The sequence below is a fragment of the Dermacentor albipictus genome, chromosome 5, assembly GCF_038994185.2.
Source record: "Dermacentor albipictus isolate Rhodes 1998 colony chromosome 5, USDA_Dalb.pri_finalv2, whole genome shotgun sequence".
NCBI lineage: Eukaryota > Metazoa > Arthropoda > Arachnida > Ixodida > Ixodidae > Dermacentor > Dermacentor albipictus.
This window is the reverse complement of record NC_091825.1, coordinates 109,688,225-109,712,323: the sequence shown is the minus strand read 5'-3', so window position 1 is coordinate 109,712,323 and position 24,099 is coordinate 109,688,225. Positions and strand designations below refer to the sequence as shown.

The 24,099-nt window shown below is 46.6% G+C and overlaps 1 protein-coding gene across 5 annotated transcripts in view; it reads left to right on the top strand.

Moving 5' to 3' along the window:
* LOC135920709 (uncharacterized) overlaps nt 1-24,099 on the top strand; it is a 311,372-nt gene that overhangs the window by 24,259 nt on the left and 263,014 nt on the right. The gene's annotated exons all lie outside the window — the stretch shown is intronic.

The window sequence follows — 24,099 nt, the reverse complement described above, 5'->3', positions numbered from 1 at the left end:
TCCACTTCTTCCTTCCTTCCTTCCTTCCTTGAGAAGTCATGGAAATCAGTGTCGTTGAGTAACTACAATGGCGATTGATAAGGGTATATATATCGTACACACACAACTCAATGACAGAGGGCATCTTGCCGGACAGCGAGCCGACCCGCTCGCACTAGACAAGGTTTCGGCCACCTTCAGGGACACCACCTTGCTCTTTTTGTTTAAAGAGGGATACAACAATTATTTCATTATTTGTATGCACTTACGAGCTGGCTATAACTTGGAGTTAACTCCAATTTCTGTATTCAAATACATGTAAAACGCGGAAACTCTTTTATGAAGCAACTGCTCGAGTGATACGAATTAAATTTGTTGCGCTTGAGAAAAAAAAAATACATTCTACCAACTCTATCAAGCAATATTTGGAATTAGGTAAAAATATTTTTAAAAAATTGACAGATTGTTAAGGTAAAAAAATACAAGCACCAAGTTTACAAATTCGGCCAAATTCCACACAACGAAAAACACAACATTTTAACAGGCAGTGGGAGGCGCGGCTTCCGGATGACGACCAGTATAGCCAGCTGGCTCTCCTGGACCAAGTCCATGCAGCGAGCCGCTCGCGCCAGTGAAGGCCTGGACTAGGGGCCCCAGTCACGGGGCCTCAAATTTTGTTTTATGGTATAAAGTCTCTCTTCCTTTCTATCTCTCTCTCTCTTTCTCTCTATCTCTCTCTCTTCAGCAAAAACAGATATCGTAGCTCCATAATACTGCATCTCCTAGAGCATCTCGAGCGCAAAATGATGTATGAATTCACGGCTTGCATTGCCATGTTACATTACTTACGAGTGCCTTGCAAAAGCCCTAGTCAGACATTATGGGTTTACTTCAAAGCGGTGCAAAGTATACATCGAATTTGTCCGCTTTATGTTTATAAATTATGAACAATTTGCAGAATTGGATTATTTATTATTGCTGAATTACGTCGCTATAAACTTGATTCCTGAGTTGTTGTTTCTTTTTGAAGTTCTGCAATATTCAAGAATTTTTCTAGGAAAATTGATGACATAAATTGAACATTTTGTTCCAACACTTACTAAATTTTATAGTAGGAGCAACCGAAAGAATAAGCATATTGCTCTCTCACTGCAGCCTACACAAAGCGGCATAACATATTAAAGAAGGCGGCCGGACAATAGCAAATGGCTCTTACGAACGAAAACCTTTGTGAATTGGACCCCTCAGTCGCACAAGATTATCGACGCTCTTCTGACGCGAGCATTTCTTTTCTCGTCTTTCTTGTGACCTCGTAATATGCCGAGCTGAAATCGTCAGCGCAAATTTCCACACGAACGACAAAATAAAGGACACAAACTCCATTCGCTATTCTGCAGCCACTGTCCTACCAGTGGTAATGACGAATCTAATGGACGCGCACTAGTTGTCCCACTGTCAAACAGTGTTGGCACAGTCAGATCACAAGTTTGCTGGAGTGCCACTCTTCACAGACGCTTGCCATGTTTCTTTGGCTCTAGGCGTTCAATTTACTCGTTCACGACGCTCAGACGACAAGGCGCCTGAGACGTGGAAGCCGACCGTTTGCGCCCACAGTGAAGGTTCAGTTGTGTCTCATAACGTGTCCTAATTTAGCCGTGTTCCACGACATTAGAGCTGGGCGAAGAATTAAGCTCATTCGCGACTATTTATACGCGAGTAATAAAAAAAGAAAGCGTACGGTAACGCGGGTGGCCAGCAAATTAATGCGCTCGATGGACTCGATTCCCACCACGGGAACGTCTTCGGCCGATCAAAGCCCAGAAAGGCTGTCGCCATTTAGAAGATTAGCCAGATTTGCGTCATTTACCTCCGCGGACAGTCTCTTAATTGCACGCTGCGAAGCTGCGTCCTTCCTTGCGGAGCACCCTGTAAGCGCGACGGATTCGCATTAGGAGCGTTTAGTAAATTGGTCCTCCAATGACCGCCAGCGCCTCACAAACGGAGCTTCCGGACTTGCAAAGTCTAAGACCGAACGTCCTTTCTCCGGTGACATCTCTACGTCGCCAAAAGAAAAGTGAGCGAAAGAAACATAAGAAGAAGAACAGACGGCTCGAATCCGTCGTCTATATAAATGCGTACAGATGAGCCACTTGCGAATACAAGCGAGCAAAAGCAAGAAAGACGCTCACGAACCACGCAGCTAGAGGAGGCAAGTCGCGTGTAATAGCCGAGAAGAATCCAGGCGTCTGTGTAATACGTCCCGCTCCGTCGCCTCTGTCGTCGTCGCGGAGACGCCGCGTACACTTATCGTATTTGAGGCCTGGTTGTTGCCCGCAAACCCAAATATCCTCCGCAGAGTTAGTTCCTCCGCAGGGCGCGCTGCTATGTACCAGGGCTCCCGAAGCTTCGTCTCCCGATGCGGCCGTGAATGCTGCAGAGGTTAATTTGCCGATGATTGGCGCCGCCGCGGATGGGAGGGCGAAAACTATTGGCGCCGTCCGACGTGGACTGCCGTCTCGCTCATCCATATGGATGAGGGCCGCATGCAGTTCTTGTCGAAGAACGCCGCGTGGTGGCGCCACCGTAACGGGAGACGACACCAACCGCCACCCTCTGCGGCCACAATGCGCTGCTGTCTTCCGCGGAGGCTTTCTTCGTATACATATACGTATACATATACGTGCCTGAACGCTCAGCTTCCGCGGCCATCCGCTCTGCAAAACCTGTCGATCCGCGGCTGCCGGCGGAAGACGGGCAGCAAGCAGCGCGTAATTACCTGTCGCGATCTCTGCTTTAGTGCACGGAGTGCGCGCGCAATAGTTTTTCGTTGTTGCCTATAAAAGATTCGCGAAGCCTCCGGTTCGCTAGGAAGCTGTGGGCCACGCTTGCCCCGATTCACACTTCGCCGCGCCGACGCGCTCACATCTCTAAATCTCTTCGCAATTAGGCCACGATAGTCTAATCGGCACGACGCTTTACCTTCGTGCAAGCATTCGGGCCCTCAGGCGGCCAGCAGGACAGTTATGGCTGCATGAGTGTTCAAATGCTTGCACGAAGATAAACTGTCATGCATGGTTCTGTATATAGAGGGTTATTCAAGCAAACGACAGGACTTCACCCGCGGCTGGGACTTACGTCGTCAGAGTCTAGCCGTGTAAATCTGCAGTGCACTTTGTCGCCTGGGTAGTGTGACGGTTTTGCGCCATGCTCCATACAGTCAAGCGTGCCCTTGTGTGTAGGGCAGCAGACCGGGTGCTCGTCTGGTTGACCTCCCAGCCTTTCCTGTCCTTGCTCTCTCTCTCACTTGCAGTTGGAAGCGTGCTGTTATTTTTATTGCCTTTGCCCTGTCCAGTTCATTTACCGGCAATATTGTTGTTTATTAAATGCGACGAAATGAGAAGTTGGGCTACCGGATAGCCCGCTATACCAAAGGAGTCTGTGCATAAGTAAACAAAATGGAATGACGTTTACAAAGGTACTCAAATATAAACGAAAATCTACGCTGTAAAAGTATGTAGCAATTGTTCTCATTTTCTATTCTTTCCGCCTATCGTCGTTGGCTGCCAGGACGCCATGCCTACGATAATGGTGGTATCAGCCAGTCGTTGCGATGGGTTATATTATAATAATGAAATTGACGGAGAAGAAGTAATTACACAATACGCTCTAGGTCTAAGGCGTGAAGTGCTTCCTCTGATATGATTACTTCGACAAGTCGAAGATGGTCATGACCGCTGTGGTTAAAGCACGCTCTACCAGAAACTTAGTCGTTAACTTACTTTCTTCGCGAATTGCCTCTTGAGAGATTGGCTGGTAGCTATCGAAAAATTTAACAGAGGAACTTATTTTAAAATGCCTTCATCACAAGCCATCGCAGCAGAGGGCGACGAGGGCACTGTTGCAGTTTTTAAGGACAACAGAATTTGACAAGCGGCTGTAGCCTGAACAGATGTTTATAGTGCCGCAAGTGTTACTGTGCTATGCGGTTACAGTGACCGATTGTGATTGTGTGTCTATGCTCCTTTCTTTCTTTATCTCTACTTTGTTATCACTTTTCCTCTCCCTTCCCTCTTTCCCCAGCGTAGGGTAGCAAACCGGATCTTCCCCTCTGGTTAACCTCCCTACCTTTCCCCTTTCCTCTCTCTCTCTCTCTCTCCCTCTCTCTCCCCCCTCTCTCTCTCTTAGTTTTACCCGCCGTTTTGCGCTGTAATATGATCACTTTCTTCATTTCGCATGCAATGAGGACACTTTACCAAGCCTTTAGAATTCCGAACACGTCCTCAAAACCGTTATCGTGCTCAAAAGCTAGTCGTTATGGTGTCGATGGACCATAACATGTATGAATTGTTTACTCACGATTGCGTTTTACCTATTTATCGTCGCTATTTATATCGCGGCTCGTTTGCGATGACACGAGCATCACATGGCCATTGTTTTCTTTCTTCCGCGTAGCGTGAGCTGCAAAAATATCGATAATAATTTATTACATATGTCCTGATAAATGCTAAAAAGGGGTATCTACATTTCTACGGCGTGTACTGTCCCTTGTACGTTGATAATAGAAACGCTCATTATTGTAGTGGTATTGCACGCCACGCGCGCTGTGGGCTTATTTTTCAGGAATTACTGATATATTTATGTAATTAACACTAGACACTGATGCAAACAGCATTGTTCTACTTTCCTTTTCACTTCATTTTCACAATTTCCTTTTCGTCTTCTTTCCTTTTTTTAAATATGAGTTTATTTCTGATGCTATTCAGATATCTGGCCATTCGGAGCGTTTCTGTTTTTTTTATGCGTTTGATAACCAACAATGGCAAAAATACATAACATAAAACTGCTGATACACATTGTTTATATTTTGATGCTGACCGCTCCCTCGACTCTCCTAAGCTATTGAATAAGAAGTGTACTCGGTACTTCCATCGCTAACCGCTTGGAAACAAGTCCAACACATATACATAACGAAAAAAAATTATAAGGTGCAAATTGGCAGCAGTTCTGTATGGGCTTCTGGTGCCGAACTGCAAACGAAGTGAAGGGTTTTCTCGCGATGTTCGGCCTGCCAGCTGTCTATATTTTCGTGGTCATATTTCTGCGAATGTTCGCAAAAAGAAAAAAAAGATAGTCATGTGGAAAATAAGGCAACTAAGAGCTTGCGAGAGACGGATTCGGAACTGCAGCGACTTGCAGCATGGGCCGCGCCGCAGCGACGTCAAAGAATAGTGCCTAAACAGTCGTGGAGCGCTGCCCACACATTCTAGTGCATGTCTTATTTCTCAAGCGGAACTGCACTTTCGCAGTCGGAAAAGCTTTCCGCCTCTGAACTTCGCAGCTATTTACAATATTTCTTGCAAACATTGTCTCTCCCACGCATTGATATTTCATCATATCATTGTGTCCCACGTTAGAATTTTTTATCCGGTTCTCTATACATTTACTTACCCTCTCCTTCGACTTTACTATATGTTCCCTGAGGCAAAGCACGCATGCGCCTGCTTGCCGAAATATTGCGGCCTCCTCTTCGGTTCACAAATCTAGCAATAAGAAAGAGAGAGAGAAGCTAGCAATAAACAATTTTGCTTGGTTGAGCCGATGCGTTGCGTATACGAGTTCGAGTCGCGGGCATCCACGTCGCATACGCATTCGTTAACCAGCCGGGTGGGCCGAGTCACGTGAGCACCCTGTTCGGTGCCCCGTGGAATCCGGCCGCATGCTGGGCCGAGAAGGCAGGCATATATAGAGGGACGGGCCGTGTCTTTCGCGTCATGCACGCATACACCGATTCTGTAACAAACTGCGTCGCCCTGTTTATGCATTCGGGCTCGTGCAGCATCTGCGCATTCATTGAGAGCTTGCTGCTCAGGCCCTCCCGGGCCGTCCTCCAACGCAAATAGATCAGTGTCATTATACGCCTGTCATTACCTGCGATCCGGTCATTATCCGGTACCTGCCCATCATCGTATCGTCACTCGCTGTGCTCTGGGCTCTCGGCCGTCATTTGCGTAACGCTGCCGAGGCATGAAGGACCGACTGCTCCCTCTGGCGGCTTGTGGTGCGCAGCGAGGGCGAGGGTATGCGGAATCATTACGGTGCGCTCCGCTCGCTGATATTTTTTTTCTTCACCCACCCACGTGACTGAATGAGTGAGTGAGTGAATAAACTTTATTGTAGGTCCGGCGAGGACGCGAACTCGTCGCGCACCCGGTTAGTCCCACGTCGGGACCGGCAGGTCTAGCCCACCGGCCCGGTCGCGGGCACGCCGGACGGCCAGGATTTGCTTTTCTAGAGCGGGGCTACGCAAAAGCGAGACCCACTCCTCCTTGATGAACGTGACTCATATCTGTTTTCTTCGGCGATCTTGCGACACGGGGACTTTAGAGCGCTGGGGACAAATGAAACACAGACTTCCGTTATTTTTTTTTCCTTTTTAGCACTCTGATCAGACCGGCTCCCTGTATACGCAGTTACTCGCTGAGGTGAGTCAAAAGGAGTGGACTTCACTGTCGGGACAATCCATACGTAGACGCAAGTTAATGGCATATCGTGGACTTTTGCGGGAGCACACATTGTAACTAGTAATGCACATTACGCTTCCAGTGGTGTTATCACGAACTAAAACATCACTCATAGAAGCTCGCTTCATTTGCAAAGGAAGCTTGGTTGTTTTATTTACTCAATTGTGCCAGCGCCGTCACACAGGAGACGGCATCGACGCCCATGCTTGCATAGTCCAATTATTTCTCAAGACTCTCCCGCATTCGTCTTGTCTCTGGCTAGGCACCGAACAGCATTGACCCAGTTGAGACTCTGAATGTATATATAATCAAATTAGGAAATATTGGAGGCGCAAGTTAGAATCAGCTGACGCAAGAAAGAGGTAGTGCGGGTGGTAAACTTTATTGGGGTAATTGAAGATCGCTGGGAGAGGTCATCGTCCTGCAGCAGCAGGCATAAATAATGGAGCGCTGCCACCGCCGCTGCTGCTTATGATAATGATGATGGGTGTTCAAGTTGGTCGACGTCTATTGATTCCTTCTTATTTGAAGAGCTCGTTCACAAATACGGATTTTTTTCCTCTTATTGCAACTTCAGAGTCGCAACATTTGACATTCGTTCTGAGCCTTAGTCTTTTCTTCTTGAGTCATTTCGCCAAGGAATATGAATGAATGAATGAGTGAATGAATGAGTGAATGAATGAATAAATGAATGAATGAATGAATGAATGAATGATAATTAGGTCCACTCTACAGGACCCAGGATGTAGTTCACGGAAGGCTCAAGAAATTGGCTTTAGGAATAGCGAAGCATTTATGCTGTGCCATCTGGTCAGTTCGGCCTCCAAAACATAGTCCCAGCAAAGACATGTTCCTGCGCGTAAGAAAAAATGAAAAGAGGTGCAGAGACAAAAGGACGACAAAAGCGGTAGAGCGTTCTGCCCTTCCTGTCGTCCTTATCCATCCATCGATCCATCCATCCATCCATCGATCCATCCATCCGTCCATCCATCCATCCATCCATCCATCCATCCATCCATCCATCCATCCATCCATCCATCCATCCATCCATCCATCCATCCATCCGTCCGTCCGTCCGTCCGTCCGTCCGTCCATCCATCCATCCATCCATCCATCCATCCATCCATCCATCCATCCATCCATCCATCCATCCATCCATCCATCCATCCATCCATCCATCCATCCATCCATCCATCCATCCATCCAACCAACTCTATGTCTTGAATAGAACCAGCCAGCAACGTATGAGGTCGCAGTGCCAGCGTTTGTTTCCAACGTCGTTCAATCTTCAATCAGCGAAATATTTGCGCTGATTCTAATTACAAGCCTAACAAAGGGCACATGTTATCACAAGAAAACTGTTTGTGGCGTTGTGTTTTTCGATGGTCACGTAATCACGTATCCGTATAGCACAGAAAGGCTCAAGTGTAACTACACCAGCAAGTTCACTCATTATTGTGACTCGGCAAGGGCGCATCGTAATGTATGAAGCGAAACAGCGCCGCTGGCGCTGCATATGTGTTCATGCGGCGAGCACGGATTCCTGCAGCCCGGCCCCCTGGCATGCGTGAGCGCTCCCGAGCGACTCTGTTTGCGTACGCTTATTGGCGACGACGTGCTATCGCCGCGGCCATCTCCGATGAGCGCCAACCCCTGTCGTCTCCCTGCTCGATGATTGTCGACCGCGCGCTGGGGCTGACGCGTCCAGCTCGGCAACCGAGTTGAGTCCGCGATCATTACCAGACGCGACCGTTGCGCGGTGCATGCGTGATGCGCCTCGCGAGGCAGGAATCGTCTGCTCGCTCTTTGACTAATCGTCCACTGAGGAACGCGCCGTTCAAATGACCGCTGCCTCTCCCAAGAACGTGAGCGACGGAGCAAGCTGCCTTGTCACGCAAGTTCAAGTTCCCGTTGCTTTATATGTGCGGCGAGGCGGCAGGTCGCGGTGTTTCGCGTGCGCATGTGTGTGTTTCTCGGTGCTTCGGTTTGTAAAATTGTAAAAAGAAAAAAAATGGAAGTACAACAGCAGAATTTGGTGATTCCATCGGATCTGAAATTATTCGACTGTGACAGCAGAAGGTTCTCTCAGAGCGCACGTCGCCGTCTTCTCAAGAGCAACTTTTATCTTTGCAATGCGCAGAACGTCGTCTTCGTGGCATCGTGGCATCACTATAGCAGTGACTGCACAAATAAGGCTGCTCGCACTTCACAATATGAGGACCATTGCGCATATTTAGGTATAAAGGGAAGACGCTTCGAGGCAGCCTCGGCTTCTGACACGCGCACGTACCCTCTTTAGCCGAGTGGAGTACTCGAAACATGAACATTTGGCTAAGACTGATGCCTTTTCTGCAGCTCCTGCCGGACTGATACAAAGGGAAGAACCTCTTCAGCGTCAACATTGGCTCGCAGTTGAATAAAACAATTTGCATGTACGATAGTTTCCTCGATGCCGCGGTCATCACAAGAAGCACTGTTTTCTCTTCCGATGCGGAAGGCCAACCATTTTGTGCAAGCGACGCCTAGCCGCAGTCGGCAACGTACTGTTTGTTGTCTCGGTTCAGGATCGGCCAGATGGAGGATGAATTTGAAGAGAGGAAGCGCCAGTCCATGGAGGCGTGTGCGCTGGAAACTTGGTGTGTTCTACATGGACTGTGTGGCATTATACGGAAGCACGCGACGCGTTTCTGCTACATCGGCTTTTCGGTAGCGGGATGGTTTCCTGCACGCCGTCTTCATGAGCTTCTTTGCCGATGTCCTTGCTATACAGCGGACACAGGCTGTCGCTCGCGACCACATTGGCTAATCTCGACGACCAGCCATTTAATTGGAGCGGATAATCCTGGAATGCCGGCTTGTACGGTTCTCACAGCAGAAATCGTTCACGCGCTTTTGAAATCTTAGAGCGCAGAACTTAGGGGTGCCCGTTCCTGCGGCGAGCGTCGGCGTCGGAGTCGGTGGCGGCGGCGCAACCAAGCGAACGAGCACAGCGAAAGATGAAAACGAACGCGGAAAGCAGCGGGGAATGAAAGACGTGAGTAGGGAAGCGGAGAAGAGGGTGCAGCGGAACTATGAGTCAGAGAGGGGAGGAGGGAATGGCGAAAGGTGAGAAGAAAAGCGTAGTGCGGCGACGATGACTACGAGATGGCGCCAGAGTAACGCGCTTTGTCTGGGAGGTCTGTTGGCGGCGGCTGTTGTGAATCGCACCGAAGCGTCACCCACGTGCTGGCTGTCGCGATCTCCAGATTGGCGATGCAGTCTCACCACTGTTCGCTCCGTTTGCAACGTGCCGCGCGAAAGAGATAGTGCGCGCCACTCAATATAAAGCGAAATAAAAACTCGTATAAAGGTTCGCTGAAATTTCGCATTAGGGACTATCGTAATCGTCGGTGAATTTTTTTGCGTTCGAGTGGCCTATTAGAAAGACCATGATTTTGCAGAACGTTACCCACTTGCTCTATTTCTTTTTCGCGCGTTTTGTTTCTTTCTCCGCGATTCTTTCTGTCTTTATTTCCCACTTTACCCCCTTCCCCGTGTAGAGGAGCAAACCTGAACCTTTTCCGGTTAACCCCTCTGCCTTTCTCATCTCATTTTTTTCTTTCTGGGAGTTGCCTTCACCAAAGCATATGCGTAGCACTTATTCAATGAGTGAGAGGCTTCATGCACTATCTGGGGCTCTGAAAAGAGAACGGGTCACCTTACGCGCTACTGTCGTCGATTAGACTTGTAAGTGCAATCTCCAGTGGCGTAGCTAGGTCGTCTGGCACCCGGGGCCCATAGGTCTTCTGTCATCCCCCCCCCCCCCCCCCAGGTGTAGCCGACGGAAAGAGGGGTGTCGTCAGACGTATATGACACCCCCCCACTGGCCCCTTGCACCCGGGGCCCACGGCCCCCCGCCCCCCCCTGTTGCTACGCCACTGGCAATCTCTCCCTCACGCACTGAGACGACTGGGCAGTTGGCTACTGTCCGTTCACATAATACTTCAAAGCCGACCTTACCACTCTTCCGCAAACAAGGCAATGAACGTACTCTGTGTGTTTCTTGAAAACCACTATATAGTCTTGTGCGAGCGCCCCTGACTGTCTTGCGCAGTCCGTGCTCATCCACGTATTCACTGTGTAAGTCCTACCTGTCTGCGTCATCTTTCGGTTCCCCTCTTCCACTTCCACCAGCGCAGGGTAGATAATTAGCTAATCGGACGCTTATATATATATATATATATATATATATATATATATATATATATATATATATATATATATATATATATATATATATATATATATATAGTTAACATCCGCGCCTTCCCTACTTACATTGTCCGTCTCTACAAAATTTCACCACTAAAACTCGTTACATGCTATTTTATTCAACCAGGGATGGTGCTGTATAATAAGCGAACTTTTTCGGGCTTGGAGTATATGGACACATTAGTATGTGTGTACGTCGGAATAGCGCAAGGCCTGCATTCATAACCAAATGGGATGGCGGCACTATATCGTGGCTTTGTGATCAGATGTACAGCGTATTATGAATTCTCGCATTGCACATTGGTTCGGAAAAAGATTGTCAGAAAAATATTTTAGTGGCTACTTACACATTTACGAGCCTCTATTAACTTGAACGGAGTCTTTATTCGCTGTAGTGATTGAGTGGCACGGCGTTCTTCTGCAGAGCACGAGTTCGCGAATTCGGTTCCCTGTATACGGCGGCTGCATTTCCATAGGGGCGGGATGTGAACACGCTCGTGTATTTAGATCTATAGGTGCGCGTTAAATAATCATCGGGTCAAAATTATACTGCGAAGTCCTCCATTCCGGCGTTTCTAATAGTCGCACCGCCGCTCCGGCATTTAAAAAAAAGAACACCATATTAGGATATTGTCATTTTCAAATAGCACTGACAGTCCTGTCACGGGTAGGGTGGTTCAATTTGCTTAGAACTCCATCAATAATTTTAAATAACCAATAATTGAGATACCGAAACTGAGACGGGCAGCTGCATCGTGTGACGTCACGATGAGTTAATGACGTCAGATCCTACATTACCATAATGCGAACACGCAGAACGCGTGTTAACACGCAGTGTAAGTGGCGCTAACACCAAAGAAGTGAAGCTGATGTTGTCTCCTGACGACACAGGGAGCTTTTACAGAGTTTCCGAACTAGACAGTGGCGATTTAAGCGACGATTTCCGCCACAGTGGGATGTAGTCTCTGACGTCGAAAACACTGGGTGGCCGGTAGAAAGTCAGGAGTCGAGAACGCAACCAATCTTTAAAATTCATTTTCAATAAAACTGAATGACTTGCAGCCATATAATTTGGCACAGGTAATCAGAATTCAAAAGAGAACATGTATTCAAAATTTTGTTAACATCAGCAGACATCGAAAAGTCGCCCCGGAGTTGCCCTTTAAACCTCGTTGGTAGATCAATCAGTCCATCAATCAGCATAGCCGTGGTTAGTGCAATAATAAGGCTTCGCTATTTTATCCAGCGCAGCTTCACCAGTAGTCGCCACCAGCCCTGTCTTTCGAGTTTACGTCTTTGAGCATTCTGGCACAAGTCATAATGTAAATGGATTGGCATAGGAAAGATAGAAATGGTAACATGAGGGCGGAAAGCGAACAATATTGGCTTACCCAGCAGGTCGTATACCCGCTGGCACACGAGTACTTTCCGAACAAGTGGCGAGGCTCAAATGCACGCATCTGAGTTGTGTGCACAGTCACCATTGCTGATGGTCTAGGCGTGATGACATCGCCTTTTAATGTAAAGCAAAGTGGTTCCTGCGGAATCGTATAAACGTATATGTGCACGCTCATGAAGAAAGTTGCTGGGGCGAAACGTGAAGACGTTAATAGGCGGTCGGTCTATTTATCGGAGGTAGGAGTTTTCATGTGATGTGGCTGTACTTTATTCTACTCGACTCCTACTATACAGTATAGAGGTTGTCAAAATCCATGACGTCATGTTATTGTGATGCGTCAACTCCAGCAAAGTTTCACTTTGGCTAAATTATGTATAGTGCATGCTATTAAAACAATCTTGCCAAAGCTGGAAGCTGCCATACTTGCATAATTTTCGAATTAACCGCCTTTAAATAATACCTTAGCATACGACGTGTGCAACTGGTGAATGGCGAGTATGACGCGAGTTCCAGAAAGTAGCCTCAGAAATTTTCGGAGCACCGAATGAGCGGACTAATCTTGGGAAGGTGAGTTGACGAGATGCGCTGGTTTTCAACGTCGTGCTTGGTCGTGCGTCATTTCCGGCGAGTGGCGATTCCCCCCCTCTCTTTTTTTCGTTTTTGTTTGGCATCAAAAACGTGTTTTTGTGAGCTTTTCATGATGCATCGTCTCGTGTTCCAAACGTGAAATTTTGCGCGAAGGCTTCTCTAAATCTTGACCATCTGACGCTAGGCTTTTATTTGCGGGGTTCAATATCTTGGTACAGCTGGCCTTTCTTTCCTTACCGGGCCCAAAGAAATCGATAAATTTATTCGAAAATTCTTTCAAACGTTGTTAGACATTACCATTGCTAATTCTTGCGCAATAAACGTAATACTCCGTATGAAATGACGAGGGCACTTTAACTATCGGTCAGATTTAACCGTTTTCGACACGTTGTAAAGTCTGGAAAAATAAAACAACATATTAAGGCTTAAGGCTGGATTCAGAGGCGGCAGGTAAAGTGGGAGGCAAGGCACCAAGGCAACTAGTAGGCAAGCGCTCCCAAGTAACAAAGGGCCTACTAAAGAAACGACAAAAAATGAAAGTGCTCAACTCAAAGATAAGATAGAATTCGCGGAACTGTCAAAACTGAACAAGGCGAAAATAACTGATATTCGAAATTATAACGTGAGAAAGACTGATAATGCCGTAAGAAATGGACGCAGCCTGAAATGAGTGAGAAGGAAACTTGGCATAGGACAAACCAAGATGTATGTACTGAAAAATAAGCAGGGTAATATCATCAGCAATCTCGAAGGTATAGTAAAAGCAGCGCAAGAATTATATACTGACCTGTACAGTACCCAGAGGACTCAGGATAACTCCATTCGAAACAGTAATGAACAGGATACAGAAACTCCTCCTATAACTAGCGATGACGTCAAAAGGGCTTTGCAAGACATGAAACGGGGAAGAGCGGCAGGAGAAGATGGAATAACAGTCGACTTAATCAAAGATGGAGGAGACGTAGTGCTTAGAAAACTGGCGACTCTCTATACGAAGTGTCTATCGACTGCAAGGGTCACAGAATACCGCAAAAATGCAAACATTATACTACTCCACAAAAAGGGAGACGTTAAAGAATTGAAAAATTATGGGCCCAATAGCTTACTACCAGTATTATATAAAACATTCACCAAGATAATCTCCAATAGAATAAGGGAAACACTTGACTTTAGACAACCAAGGGAACAGGCAAGTTTCAGGAAGCGGTACTCTACAATGGATCACATCCATGTCATCAATCAGGTAATCGAGTAATCCGCAGAGCGTACAATCAGCCTCTATATATGGCTTTCATAGATTACAAGAAAGCATTTGATTCAGTAGAGATACCAGCAGCCATAGAGGCATTACGTAATCAAGGAGTACAGACCCCTTACGTAAATATCCTGGAAAATTTCGACGGGTTCCACAGCTACCTTAATTCTACACAAGAAAAGTAGGAAGATACCTATGAAGAAAAGGGTCAGACAGGGAGACACAATCTCTCCAATGTTATTCACTGCGTGCCTGGAAGAAATATTCAAGCTGTTAAACTGGGAAGGCTTAGGAGTAAGGATCGACGGCGAATACCTCAGCAACCTTCGGTTTGGCAATGAAATTGTTCTATTCAGCAACACTGCAGACGACTTACAACAAATGATTGAGGACCTTAACATAGAGAGTCTAAGAGCGGGCTTGAACATTGTTATGCAGAAGACAAAGATAATGATCAAAAGCCAGGAAAGGAAACAAGAGTTCAGGATTGCCAGTCAGCTTCTAGAGTCTGTGAAGGAGTACGTTTACCTAGGTCAATTAATCACAGGGAACCCTGATCATGAGAAGGGAATTCGCAGAAGAATAAAAATGGGTTGGATCGCACACGGCAGGCATTGCCAACTCCTGACTGGAAGCTTACCATTATCATTGAAAAGGAAGGTGTGCAATCAGTGCATTTTACCAGTGCTGACATGTGGGGCAGAAACTTGGAGACTGACAAAGAAGCTTGAGAACAAGTTAAGGACCGCACAAAGAGCGATGGAACGAAGAATGCTAGGCATAACCTTGAGAGACAGAAAGAGAGCGATTTGGATAAGAGAGCAAACTGGTATAGCCGATATTCTGATTGACATTGAGAAAAAAATGTCACTGGGCAGGTCATGTAATGCACAGGTAAGATAACCGTTGGACTATTAGGGCTACAGAATGGGTACCAAGAGAAGGGAAGTGCAGTAGAGGAAGGGAGAAGACTAGGTGGTGCGATGAAATTGGTAAATTCGCGGGTGCTAGCTGGAATCGGTTGGCGCAGGACAGGTGTAATTGGAGATCGCAAAGAGAGGCCTTCGTCCCGCAGTGGACATAACATATGATGATGATGACGACGACGATGACGACGACGCGTAATGCGAAGTTTATTGGTTCGGAATTCCCACTGATGACAGGTTATCTTTTCGTACAGTTTCATTTCTCTTTTCTTCGTTATTTTCTATATTTCAATTTCAACCACAGCTGATTACTCGTATGCATTTCTTGGCTTGATTGCCTGTTGGCTTTGTATGGTCTAGACTAACATAAAATCGAGTCCCACTGTTTCCCTTCTTCCAGTTCAACTTATTACGAGCAATTCTTCTCATTGTGCGGAGCTCTCGCTCACGCAAGAGCACGCAGTCGATCTCAGACCTACCTTCGGCACAATCTTCAATAGCAGTCTTACCTTTGAGCACCACACGTGCGCTAACACCTTCGTTAATTTCTGCACACTACCGCACAACACTGTACACTACTGTACAATATTGTACAAGTACTGCGTACAAAGCATGTGAAGGCCTCAGTGCCAGTTCAAGGCGATGACTATGGGCCGGCTTGCTTTCACAGAAACGCTGATCGAACGTAACAATAAAGTACGAGGAATCTTGCGCATGCCCCACAACTTGACAATCATTGCTTACAGAGCCTAAATATTGCAATGAAAAAGGAACCAGGTGCTTGCTGCAATAAGTGAAAACAAATTTTCCATGCACAAGAGGCACACACTCGTTTTCACAATTGCGAAGTCAGGGTATTCCCGCGTATAGCGTGGGCACCACCATGACTAATCACACCACCAAATCTGCATAATATATTTTTGCGCGGTATAACTTGGGACTTGGAACTAGGAGCAAGACACATATTTTTTCATATTTAAGATATTTTTACTCTCAGTACTTATACTAAAAATATGCAAAAATTATGTTCATTTCCTGTGTCTCGAGGGGCTGCTTTGAAGTTTCACATAAGAACCCTCTCTCAGCAAGTATTTCTGCTTTTCTTTTATTCAGAACACCAATTATTGGGACGAATTTTTACCTATAATGGCGTATGTTGCGACTAATACGTCCTGAGGCAAAAAGCAAAACCATAAAAGCACCGAAAGTGATGGAAGAAGAAGAAGCGCCGAGCAGTGCAGACGTGGAAGCATCGGCTCCGTCTCTTTTTCCATGCTCCGCTCGCCAATTTTGAGAGTACAACGAAAAGAAGCATACCACTGGATCCACGAAGAGACGGCGAATCGACTGACACCAAGATTCGAGGTGGGGCTCCTATTTTCACAATTTTACAGAACCTTTTCTGCTCCTAGACGCCGACTTGAGCTTAGCGGAGCTAAGCTTAGTGAGGAGTAGGGCCCTTGTTGGGCCTAGTAAGCCCACCTGCCCGCAGGCATGGCGGATACAAGCATGGGAGATGAAGATTTTTCTGGAAATGAAAGAAACAATGGTCAGGAAGACTTCGGCTGGCAAGTCGTGGCTGGCCGAAGATCACGAGCTAGCGCAAAGGCTGTGGATGAGGAGAGCACATTGCCACGCAGTCAGCGAGATCATGGCGCCAAGAAAACCGCCGTCGGTGGAATGATTAAGAATCGGGTTATCAGAGCTTCGAGAATGCCTCAACTGCCTGAGGAGCACAGCAAGATCATTATACGGCCTCGAGGAGGGCTCAATTTGAACAAGGTGAGCACCACCACGATTGGTTCTGCAGTCATTGAGGCGTCCGGCCTAACGGAAGACGAGGCCCGTGAAGATGTTGTCTGCCCAAACTTCACTCAAAATATCATCGTAGTCAGCACACCTAAGGCCGAACATGCTGCGAAGTACGTCAGAATCAAGTCTTTCAAGATCATGGCAGCGGAATACGAGGTAAATGCATACGAAGCGGCACCACATGCCACATGCAAAGGCGTCATCCGAAGAGTGGACACCAGAGACTCCCAAGCTATGATAACAAGAAACATCGTGCATGACTTGAACCCGCTTGCGCTGGCTGCTAAGCGCATCAAGACGTCGGAATCGGTCATAGTACTTTTCGATGGACTCAAAGTGCCCAATTTTGTCAGGTATGGATCCACACTAGTGAGATGCTACCTTTACAGGAAGCAATTCGACGTCTGCTTCACCTGCGGAAGGGTCGGGCACCGCTCTGATGTGTGTCCAACACCTGACTTTGTTCAGTGCAGAGGTTGTGGAACTCGCAACCCAGGAGATGAACATGTGTGTGTACCTAGGTGTAAATTTTGTGACGGCGATCACCCTACCGGCGACAAATTTTGTAAGAAAAGATTTCAAGTCCCTTACGTCGTACGACTCCGTCGAAGAGAGCGCAACAGGACTCGGTCGTCAACAAGAGCGCAGTCGGAGGCGCATCAGCTGGCGCCCAACCATCGCCCCGAGGACAGGGAGCACTCACGCTCCAGGAGTCGCACCAGATCCAGGCATCGTTCGCTATCCAGGGAGAGAAGGCGCTCCAAGTCAAGGGACGCGCAGGTGCACTTCGTGCAAAGAGACTCAATCCCTGGCGAGAAGACGACGCCAGGAACCACCTGGGCTGACAAAGTCAAAGGTATGGCGAGGGTTGCTGGGGGCGCCTCGGCGGCTGTGGGTGATGACAATGATGCCAGAATAGAGCAATTAATTAAAGAAGTAGCCTCTTTAAGAAAAGCTAATGAAGAATTGACCAGGCAGGTAGTAGAGCTTCGTAAAAAAGAGCAGTCAAGCCCTGCTAGTGTAGAGATAGATAGACCTGTGAGCAAAAGCAACGATCCAGGGGAATCCAGCTCCCCTGCCCCTAAAAAGAGAGCGGTGAGTTCCGAGGGTGATTCAGTCTTCTCAGCCCTCAGTGAAATAAAAGAGGCAATTAAAGCGTTAAGAGAGACAGTTGAAACGACCAACTTTAAAGTGGACAAATTGTGGAAATGGAGGCTAACGGCAGAGAAAAGACTTAGGAAAATGGAGGCACGAGGGGATGACGACGATGAGTATCTGCCATCGGAGGCGGATAGTATAAAGTCCATTCCTGGATTGTCGGGGGCCATCACAAAGAGGAAAATAGCAGGTAATAGAAAGGCATCCTCACCTAATAACAATGGACAGTAATCATGGATTTAACGTGTGGCAATGGAATTGTCGTGGGTTCCAACACAAAAAAGCAGCACTGCAACAGGTGATCAGGTCATCTGAGGCCAGGCCAAAGGTAATTATGCTGCAGGAAACCTTAGCGGACGAAATTATGCTCACTGGGTACAAAGTTATATGTAGAGACAAAAGAATGGGGAGGGGGTTGGCGACTCTCATTGACAAAAAGTTGCCGTACATTGAGCATGAGATTCACCTTAGAAATTCCAGGTTTGAATTTATTCTAGTTGAGATTATACTTAAAAGAAACAGAGGTAAGACGCAAAGCATTTTCTGCTTGAATATTTACAGCAGTCCTAACGACATGAGACAAAGGTTTAGAGCACTCTTCAACAAGGTGCTTTCGGTTGCCAAAAACTCCCCTCTCATTATTGGAGGGGACTTTAATGCTCCCTATCATACATGGGGATACGCTTGGAACACAAAGAAGGGAGAGGAGCTATGGAGTCTTGCCATGGATCTGGGATTATGCTTGATTACTGATCCTGCGTATCCCACCCGTTGTGGCACTTCCACAAGCAGGGACTCCACGCCAGATCTTACTTTTGTGAACAATTCAAGAGGAGCCAATTGGGAAAATTCAAACTTGGATCTCGGAAGCGATCATTACATCATACACATAACCATACGCATACCGAGACAGGAAACAAGAATCTTCAAATTCACTGATTGGGATCACTTCAGAAAAATTAGGGCGAACAGAGGGACAGTGGGGCCTCCACATGCCGAGCAGGAACCCCTTCAGACATGGGTCATCCAGCTCAGAGAGGACGTCAAGGAGGCCACTAAAGAAATCAGGACAGAGGAAAATATTGAAGCTATGGACAGCAGGCTGGCGCATCTGATTGAGGCCAAACAGGCTATATTACAGAGATGGAAAACGCAGAGACTTAACAGAAGGCTAAGAAAAAAAATAGCGCAATTAAACAGAGAAATTGATGATCATTCGAAGACCCTCGTGAAGCAACAGTGGGATGAGATCTGTAATTCGGCTGATGGTAGACTCAAACATGGAGGTAGCTGGAACCTCCTCAAGCACTTGCTCAACGAGAATGAAACAAGGACAAGCAAGAGAACAGCTATAGCTAAGTTGGTTCATCAGGAAAGCCAAGATAAAACAGAGAGGGATATCATGGATAGTCTCGCAGCCAAATATCTCCCACTTAAACAACCAAACGAAGGAGAGGAGAGCCCCGAGTATACGGGAGGCATATGTGAAGAACTTGACCGGGACTTCACTGAGAGTGAAGTGAGGGCCGCTCTTCATAGTCTTAATGGTAGATCGGCGGCTGGACCTGACGGAATAACTAACAAGATGTTAAGAAATCTAGATGATGCATCAATCTATTATCTAACTGAACACTTCAATGAATGTTGGAGAAAAGGGGTATACTCAGAGGAATGGAGGGTGGCCAATACTATCCTCATACCAAAGCCAGGCAAAAAACTCACTCTAGACAACCTCCGTCCTATTTCCTTAACGTCATGTCTAGGCAAAGCTATGGAACATGTCATCCTAAATCGACTCACGAAATACGTTGAGCAGAACGAGATCCTCCCATACAACTTGATCGGCTTTCGTCCAGGGCTGTCAACTCAGGATGCTATGCTGCTGATCAAACATCAACTTATACAGGCTAGCCCAGCGCATACGAAAGCTCTTTTGGGATTGGATGTGGAAAAAGCTTTTGATCGTATAAAGCATAAGGCAATACTTGACGTTCTCTCGGAGATGGGTTTGGGTAAGAGACTTTTTAACATGATTAAGGACTTTCTTAGAAATAGAACTGCACAACTCATGCTGGGTGAGCTTAAATCAGAAGCTAAGAATTTGGGAAATAGGGGCACTCCACAAGGGGCTGTACTCTCACCCATGCTATTCAATTTAGCAATGTCCAAGGTTGCAAGAAATCTGGAGAAAATTGAGGGTATACGTTATGTGATATATGCCGACGACATAACCATATGGAGTGCCAAGGGCAATATAGGACAGACAGAGAACAGATTACAGGAAAGTTTATACGTTGTAGAGAACACACTGAAAGCCATGGGGTTGAAATGCTCGGCAGCCAAATCAGAACTCTTAGTCATTAAACATTGCAGAAAAGGTCGTAAACCAAGAGGTTACATTCCGGAAGATGAGCCAAGAGTGTGCTTATATACTCATGAAGGATCCGCAATCAGGCTAGTTGAAAAAATCAAGGTTCTTGGGTATCACATAGACGGAAACAATACTAACTACAGAACAATACAACATATCTCGAATAAAACAGATGAGGTCATTAGGTTACTAAGGAGAATTACCAATAGACACAGAGGCCTGGGAGAAGACAGCGCTTTAAGGATAATACATGCCTTTGCTCTCTGTCACTTCACTTATGTAGCTGGATTATTCAAATGGAAGCAGGCAGAACTTAACAAACTTAATGTGATGCTCAGGAAGCTCGTTAAAGTAGCCCTAGGTATACCCAGTAACGCTGCAACCGACAAACTCATGAGTCTAGGGGTGCACAATACAATGCAAGAAATTGCAGAGGCCCAACAGCTAGCGCAACACGAAAGATTGACAAAGTCACGAGCTGGCAGGAACATATTACAGGCAATAGGTGCAGAACTGAATACATCGAGGAGTCCAATAGAGGCTGAAGTAGAATTAATGACTGAAGTTAGGAGCAAGATCAGAACCAACCCTCTCCCCAGAAACATGCATCCAGAATATAATGTCGAAAGGAGAAAGGCAAGAGCTAAAGCACTCTTGAAGGAAATAGAGCAGCAGAACCAACTGGCAGCTATAGTTGATGCCGCCTGGGTGAACGGTAAAGAAGCCTATACGGCCATTGTCTCAAATTATCAAGGGAAGGTGCAAGACGCTCTCACAATTTTTACCAAGGACCCCACGGTGGCGGAACAAGCGGCAATTGCTCTAGCCATTAGGAGTAATAAGTGGGCCTTCATTTACAGTGATTCGAAAACCGCTGTAAAGTGTTTTGATAAAGGCTACGTAGCTGGAGTTGCAGCTAAACTTTTTGAAAACATTGTGATTATGACAACTGAAATCCGATGGTTTCCTGCGCATATGGGGAAAGTGGACGAGACTCGGGTAAACCTCAATGAGGTTGCTCATGACTTGGCACGAGGACTTGCTAACCGTGACAGTCACAACAGAGCCGTTCACCATCAAGCGAAGGAATCCAGAGATCATTTATTAACATACAATGATGTTACCAAACATTACTATTTAGGACGCAGACAATTCCCATTGCCACATTCAAAACTGAACAGGGCTCAGGCAGTCTCACTGCGCTTATTGCAAACGGGTACATATCCCACACCGTACACCATTAATAAAATATATCCAGAGAGGGAGATTAAGATGGAATGCAATGATTGTAATGGCATCATTGGAATCAGACATATGCTGGCGGGGTGTCCCGCGACTCTCCCCAACCTCGTTGAAGAATGGACACAGTGGGAGAAAAGGATTCAAAGCCCATTGTTTCAGGACCAACTAAGGGCAGTCCAGAGGGCCCATGATGTCGCTGAAAGGCTTGGCCTGACAGTGCCAATGTGGGAGCGGCCCGCCTTGGCTTGAGAAGTCGAGCCTCCGGACCTCAGTACAATAAAAGTTTTCACACACACACACCGAAAGTGAGCACATTTCAAGCGGTAAAGAAAGAGTTCGAAGGTGCCGTAGTCACCTGCCGTTTGTTTCCGCCTATTCCCTGCTTTACCATATGCCTCCTTTTACGATAACAGAAGCTGTTTTGCTATTGCATATGCTGAGTTTACCTAGTTTACCTGAGTTACATAGCTCAAGCTCTTATTTATTCACGTTTAGAGACACCTTAATCTTCTTTTTTTAACTGTATACGGTAGTGCCGCAGCATAGACGTGGCTAATAATAAATTATGGCAAACACTACTGGGTCTCGACTCCTCAGTGCACTGTAACGTGCTAATGGCCAGTGTCAGAGCATACGGAATGATATGTACAGGAATGCGCGTTCGCAAGTCATAGTATACGGAGCGTCGGCTTAAACAATTTGCGCTCTAGATATAAGCTGTTGGTTTGAGATAACGCACAGCTGTGCTCATTTTCACGAGGCGCGTCCGCAGGGTAAGGGGCGCCAGCAAACGCATTCAAATTATAAAGCAAGCCCCATAAGAATAGAACGCCGACCAACCAAACAGGAAAAAAAAAAACAATTTAGAAAAGAAAACTTCAGAAAAAAAATGGGCGTGCGCGATTCGAAAACGCATGCGGGGGTCTATTATTTTCTCTCGCTTGACGCAAAAAAAAAAAAAGGCGATTGTTTTCCTCCAGGCAAGAACACTGAAAAGAGCAAAGGAATAAAGCAAGAAAGAAATCGCGATGCAACCGAGAAAAACGTTTTCTTTCAATCTTTCTGCCTTCCTATTGAAGTATATAGCCCGGCTGCCGGAGAAAATGCGGGCTCTACAAAGAGCGAGGTGTGCGAGCGACGTTCGAAACGCTCCGAGGGCACGGGACGACTTTATCGCGTGATTCCTCGATTCGCGACCTCCGCGGTCACGGAATGTGAGCGCGGCGCCAACAGAGCGACAAAGAAGCAAGACGCCGACGCGGTGGACGGCCGACGTCCGTGTAGAGACGTGCTGCGTGCACAGTCACCCCCCCCCCCCCCCCCCATGTATAGAGGGGAACTCAGGCGCATGTCTACAAGCAAAAGGAGTGCTATCGCACATATTCAGGAAAGGAATAAAAAAAATTTTGCGACAGATCCTGCGCGCTTCTTTAGAATGTACGTAAAGCTCTCTTCCTTATTTTCAATTAAGCGTGTTTTCTGAGATACGCATGATGCCCTGCAATCGCATTTTAATTTCACGTAAAGCGTTCTTTATATTGGTTAAATTAAATGCTATATGCAAGGAGACACGTGAAGCTCTGCAATTTTACTTTACTTTCCAGCGAAGCTTTCTTGCGACCCATTGTGGTTGCTTAATTAGTGGCTTTGGTGTGGCGCAGCTAAGCACGAGGTCGCGGGATCCAATCCCGGGCACGGCTCCACATTTCGATGGGGGCGGAATGCAAGAACACCCATCTACTAACGATTTAGGTGCACGAACCCCAGGTGGTCAAAATTAATCCGGAGTCTGGGGCTGCTGCGGGCTTCACAATCAGATCGTGGTTTTGTCGCGTAAAACTCCATAATTCATTTTGAAGCTTTTATTGCAATCGTTTCAATGAAAAAGATTGCTTAGAAACACGTTATGCCGGGAAATTGTATTTTACTTTCAAGTTCCGCAACCCTTCACACGTTTACAGTTGCAAATTTACAAACTTGCAAATGTACAAAGTTACAGATTTACAAGACCTCATGTTACGGGGAGTAGACCCCTACAAACATTGTTATCGAAATTTTATTGCGTTTCTGTTTAGCTTATGTTTCCTTCAGTAGACTTTCTGAGGAGACGCAATTGAATGTCATGTATGATTTTTTGTAAGGGGATGCAGCAATCACTTGTAGGGCTAACGCGACGTTTCTTCGTGCTTTCCTTCTCTGCGCCTCAGCTGTATGGGATACACTCCGCTACGTCACTTGGAGAAACACCGATGCCAAACCCAGACAGAGGGGCAAGAACGCTTGGGCCACGTGCTATATACCAGAGCGACTATAATGCGATAGCATTGTCAGGGTCGCACTGCCTGCAGGATCAGCTCGCGTTACAAACCACATTTTATAATCATTGCGATGATACACATTGTGCGTTGTTCTCCGATCGACCAACCAAATCACCAGCTTTGCATAGGTCCTTTCAGAAATCGAGCCGCTTTTGGTTATACACCATCTGTTGGAATCGGTCCAGTCTACTCGGTGAGAAAGCAAACCGACACCAACCATTCGCCAAACCCCGATGAGGCAGGCAAAGAAAGAAAGAAAGAAAGAAAGAAAGAAAGAAA